This window comes from Lissotriton vulgaris, chromosome 3_1 (genome assembly GCF_964263255.1).
Source record: "Lissotriton vulgaris chromosome 3_1, aLisVul1.2, whole genome shotgun sequence".
NCBI lineage: Eukaryota > Metazoa > Chordata > Amphibia > Caudata > Salamandridae > Lissotriton > Lissotriton vulgaris.
In genome coordinates, this window is record NC_141689.1 from 1,675,950,047 (window position 1) to 1,675,956,046 (window position 6,000).

The window sequence follows — 6,000 nt, forward strand, 5'->3', positions numbered from 1 at the left end:
TAAATCACAAAATGCCCTTTTTCGCCACACTCATGGCTCCCCAACCTCATTTAGGGCCTGACTACGATCTTGGCAGATGGGATACTCAGTCACAAACGTGATGGATAACCCATCCGCCGTATCAAAAGATCCTTACGATATAATGGAATTGTGTCTTGGCGGACGGTATATCCGTCTGGTTTGTGATGAAGTAACCCTGCTACTTTCCACAGAGGGGAACCCTGTCCCCCTACTTCATCTTTCTCTGCTGCTCTTTGTTTTCAAGAGACTAGGGGAATATACAAAGAAGTCCTAACAGAGCAGCCCCCTGGAAGTTGCATATGGTTATGTGCAGGAAGGCAAAGACCACTGTATTGTTCCCCCGAAACCTCTCTGATGAAGGAAGTGATTTGACAGAATCTGAAGGATGTACTGACTCTGACTAAGCAAATTGCCCAAGTGCCTCAACCTGGACCTGTAAACTGTCTTCCTTCTACTTGCTGAACTTGTGAGCTTGAGCCTGTATACACTTTGCAGATGTTGGTGGTTTCAATTCATAGAGCGCAGTGCAGTGCTGCACATTTCCTCCTAGCTAAGACCACACTTCCAGGCCTGTCTGAACCTTAGCGAGCTTGCCTTGCGGTTGCTAAGCCTGCGTGTGTGAATCCCTATTAGCTACAAACAAAGGGGCATATTACCAAGCAATAGCGATAATTATCGCTATTGCTTGGTTAGAGACAACATTTTACCGCTGAGCTGCTGTTGGTATTACCAAGGTTTATCGCAAATGCGATAAAAATCGCCGCAATGCATGAATATTGCTGAAAAGTCATGCATTACCGAGCTAATGCTCTTAGCCATGTTATCCACCTCCCATTGGATAACATGGCTAAGAACTGCTCAGGGCAGGTGTTAGCTTTTGGAGATATTCGCGCTTAGCGCGAATATCTCCAAAAGTTGATAATAGGAGATAGCGATGTTAGCGACTGTTTTCAGTCACTAACATCTTAGCACGCCCACTTTGCATGTCATTAGTGATAAATATCACTGACCTGCAAAGTGGGGCCCAAGATGGTCGCTATCTCCTACTAGCTGTCGCTAACTGGTGTTAGCCACAGCTAGGTAATAGGGAGATCATTTTATCTCCGCTTTCTTGGCTTTTAAAGCCAAAAAAGCGGAGATAAACCGCCTTGATAATATGCCCCAAAATGCCATGAAGCCCTGTTCTACCTCCCACCAGAGACCAGAGAAGTACTGCCAAGAAATCTACTGCTATATGGCAGTTGAGCAGAATGATAATTCTTCCGGTGAGAGGCACACTGCTCTTTACTGCATCGCCTTTTGTTCTTCAATTGACCTGTCATTCAGCACCCAGTTAGATCTACAACTAGACACATCTTGTGTTTACTGTGTGGCCTTCATGATGCCCTCTCTCGTTGAGGACTGCACCCATTCTGAGAATCAGAGGTTTGGCTTCCATTATGGAGCCGCTGATAAGTAACATTTCAGCACCTAGGTAGCAACACACTTCCCCTTCTAACAGTGAAAGCTTCCGTTATTAAAGAAAGTAACTCCATTTAGGCAGATGGATAGTATAGCATGTGAACGAAGCTCAATCCTTTCAAAGGTTCTGTAACTCCATTATTTGCAAGAATGTATTGACATTTGCAAGCATTTTGTGAATGTGAATAGTATGCCGCTTGCTTTGTCAGTCTTATTATTTTCATTATTATGTGTGACACTCCTTGCATATTGTTTTTTGTTTATTGCAGTGTGTTTTTTATCGTTTGACTGAATATTTGTTAATACTGTAAATATTTGTATTTGTCCATTTCTGGATTATTGTTAAAGTTGTGTATACTAACAACTTTGGCTGAACACACACATCTTTAGTGCAACTCTCATAACTGTGTTGTAGACTCACATTTAACCATCTCTTGTGAGCTATTAATCATTGGCTGGCTATCCACATCTATCCAGAGAATCAGGAAGGTTTAGTGAGACCGCCCTGGGTTGTAGTTTGGGTCCCTAGTGCCCTGAATATTAGGAACCTCTAGAGTGAGTTGTACTCTCTGCAGCTGCAGGCATCGAGAAAAAAGCTGACAAACGTGCAAGGAACCAAATAGCTTTATGTTCTGTAATGTGCAGATTGCTACTAGTAGGAACAATTTTCCATAATGTGCCACCAAAACTTGGGGCATATTATTAAGCCAGGCGATAAAATTATCGCTGCTTTAGCGGCAGAAAACTGCCGCTAAAACGTCGATAATGGGCTTGATAATATGCTCTATGGAATTCCAATTGAAGCCCATGTTAGATGACCTTACATCTAACATGGGCTTCAATTGGAATTCCATAGAGCATATTATCGCTTGACTTGATAATATGCCCCTAGTAATTTCGTCTGTCTCATTTGGCAAATACCTAGCCGTTGATGTCTCATTACATGTCTCAACACTGAAAGATCAGAGGTCTTTCATCGAGTGTTTATTTCTAGGGGTGGGTGAGATCATAAGATTTATTTTGGTGAAATATGTGTATATTTCTAGAATATATTTTTTGAGTGAAATAAATGTTGCCTGTATCTCGAATGCCTTTACTCGGTAAGTTTATAATTCATGTACTAAACCCACTTCAACTTTGGGTGAGATACTGGCACAAGCATAATAAATCCCTTAATAATGCAAAACACACGCACAACCTCTGATACATTTTCTGATCAATCCAGTCTCATGCTGCAGAAATTTAGGGCTAGGAAAAATTAATAATTTAAATGCACGTAGCACTAAAATTGGAAGTTAAGCGCGATTACACTTGCTTAATGAAAATTCATCCCAAATCCATTTATTTCTTTAAAATACTACTGAGAAACATACATCCAATTAAAAAAGACTAGTCAAGTGTTGATGTACAGTCAGTGGCCAAATTGTATACAATTGCTCATATTACTATTGGCATCACTCTTGTGCAAAGTGTGATATACCGATTCCCGTCCAGGAAATGTCTAACTCAGTAATGATGCTTTAATTGCTCAACGATTGGACAAGAATAGAACCTCAATTATAAATTCTGCAATTTATAAATAAAGTGAATGTCTAATTGTGCAGAGACTGAAAAACATCTGTACCCATGTTTGAGTAATGCAAATTTGTCACTGGATTTCCCCAGATCACAAGAAACCAGGGGGCATATTACCAACAAGTAGCGATATTTATCGCTAAATAGGCTTAGCGACGATTTTTTTTATCGCTGCCTATCGCTGGATATGTTAGCGGAGAACACATGCTATTAGCAACGTTTTTCTCCATTGTGCTAAAATATCCAGCGATAGCAGCGAAATGCGTGAATATCGCTGAGAATACAGCGATATTCACGCATTAGCAACAAAATGCTCTTAGCCATGTTATCCACCTCCTATTGGATAACATGGCTAAGTAGTGGTCTCGGCAAGTGTTAGTATTTAGAGATATTCGCGCTTAGCGCGAATATTTCCAACGATACGCCTGCCTGGCTAATAGGCGATAGCAACGTTAGCGACTGCTTTTAGTCGCTAACTGGTTGGGTACGCACACTTTGCATGTCATTATTGATGAACATCGCTGACATGCAAAGCAGGCCCCAAACCGCTCACTATCGCCTAAAAGCTGTCGCTAACATCAGTTAGTGACAGCTTGCTAATAGGGCAACAGAATTATCGCCGCTTAGCGGACGAATCAGCGATAATTGCCTATCGCCCCCCTTGGTAATATGCCCCCAGAAGTCTTGTTCAAGCTTGATTCTTCGAAAGTGAATTAGACCTTATAAGGGATGAAGGTTTGTACTGCGCCTGCAAGCTTTTTCACTTATCAGTACATTGATGCACTGCTTTTGTGTTGCTTTGCTCAGTGCGAGCGTGCGTAACCTAAGCAAAAATTCTCAAATATGATTATGGCATATCCAGCATTTCCTAGCATAGAAAATATTCTCACTTTTCACACAGTGGAGCAAAGGGTTTTTTTTTGTAAAAAAGATATGCCTTGAAACTGATACTTAATCTGCGTGCACCCTTTTCTGCAGCCACACCTGACTGTTAACAATGTTTGCTCAATTTGTATGCATATGCATAGATAACCTTTCAACGTATGTATTTGCCATCGTTTTTATATTTATCAAACTATACAAGATTTGATGTAGAACTTTACCTCAATTTTAATCTCTCGCTTGTTTGCTCATTCTGTAAAATTGATCATGCATGGAATGGATGATATAATATCTTTACATTATAGCTGAAGGCACAAATGTTTATAAAGTAATGCACACTGACAACTTTAAAAAGTGAGGGGCATATTATCAAGAACGGCGTTAAAATTATCGACGCTTTAGCAGCAGGAAACTGCCGCTAAAGCAGCGATAATGGGCTTGATAATATGCCCTTGTGAATTCTCATAGAAGCCCTGGTTTTGGTGTCAACCTGTGTTTCTATGGGAATTCACAAGGGCATATTATCAAGCCCATTATCGCCGCTTTAGCGGCAGTTGATTGCCGCTAAAACTGCGATAATTTTAACGCCGTTTCTTGATAATATGCGCCTATAGATTTAATTTGTATAGACGAGCGTTGGATGAAAAACGTAGTGACCTAAATATGTATTTAATGACATGACCAATAACATGAAATTAAAGAGGCCCGTATTCGAAGTCGAACTAGGAGTTACTCCTTACCTTCTTGTAAGTCAAGTTCCAAATGCACCATCTCCCCTAGCCTTTTGGTAGGTCAAGAAATACACTCTCTCCCAATGGCAACTGTGGAAATGTTTTGTTTATTTATTAGTAAACATTATTAGTAAACATTATTTCACCAAATATCACATATATACATAAAAAAGGTGCATAAGTAGAATTGTATGGCCAATGGGCTTCTTTTTAAACATACAGCAGGGACACCCGTTTCTTATTACCAACGAAGATACCACTCATTTCTTACAAAGTCTGTGTAATACCTGAGACAAAATCTCCCCCACATCTGAGTAAGCCCTGTATATCAGCACAATGATTCACCAGCTCAGTTTTTGTGACACAAACATTTTATGTCGGTGAACCACCCACAAATAACAACAAGGTGTCATTTTTTAGAAAGGTAATGTGCTGGACCAAATACACCAAACTCACCCCACTTATAAAAAAGACTTTGCGAGCCTGCACATTGCTGGGAATAAGATCTGAGGATGAGAATAGAAAAACACATGCTGCTGAATGGAAAATTTCAAGAAAGCTTGAGGAGAGAATGTAAATGTAATTTATATTTATATAGCGCTTGCTTTGGGACCCGTCCTGGTTTTTCCCTGTGAGACAACCGGTACTGGGCACCCCCAAGGTGAAAGCCAGGCATCCCGCCGTGGGGGGCCATAGTGGAGATTAAGCAAGCTATTGCCCGGAGTTGCAGAGTGTGAACCCGTAATTCGAGCAGGCACCGAAGCGAGAATTATCGAGTCTGTGGACATTTTTGGGCTCAAGACCCTGCCACGTCGGGAATTGAACCCTGGTCCCGGGTCTGACCTCTGCTTCATGGTCTGCCTCCTCTAACCATTGAGCCACACTTCTCCATAGTTCAGGTACAGTAGATCAGAGATCTGGAGGACAGATAAGAAATGTAAAATTAAAAAAACATATATTAGTTATAAAATAAAAAAATTGGTGAGGCAAGGGGGTTAATTGAAATCTCATTCCATGGTTCAAAAGGTGGGGGGCTACAACACAGGCAACACTAAATGCAAATCACATATCAGGAGGTGTACTCTCCAAACTTGAACACCACTGTGTAACCTTGAGAAAAAAATATTCAAAACCTTCTATTCGCCTTAAGGTTGTCCACTGGACTTTAAAGGTGACCACTGCAATCCCTTTTTGGAAACCTTTTAGTGAGAAATTGAGAACTCTCCTAGGAAATCAATACAGGCATGTGACGGTTTTTCCCCAGGTGCGATATCTGGTAGACACCAAATGATGTTGGTTGACGATACAAATTAACTGATATCTCTGCAGG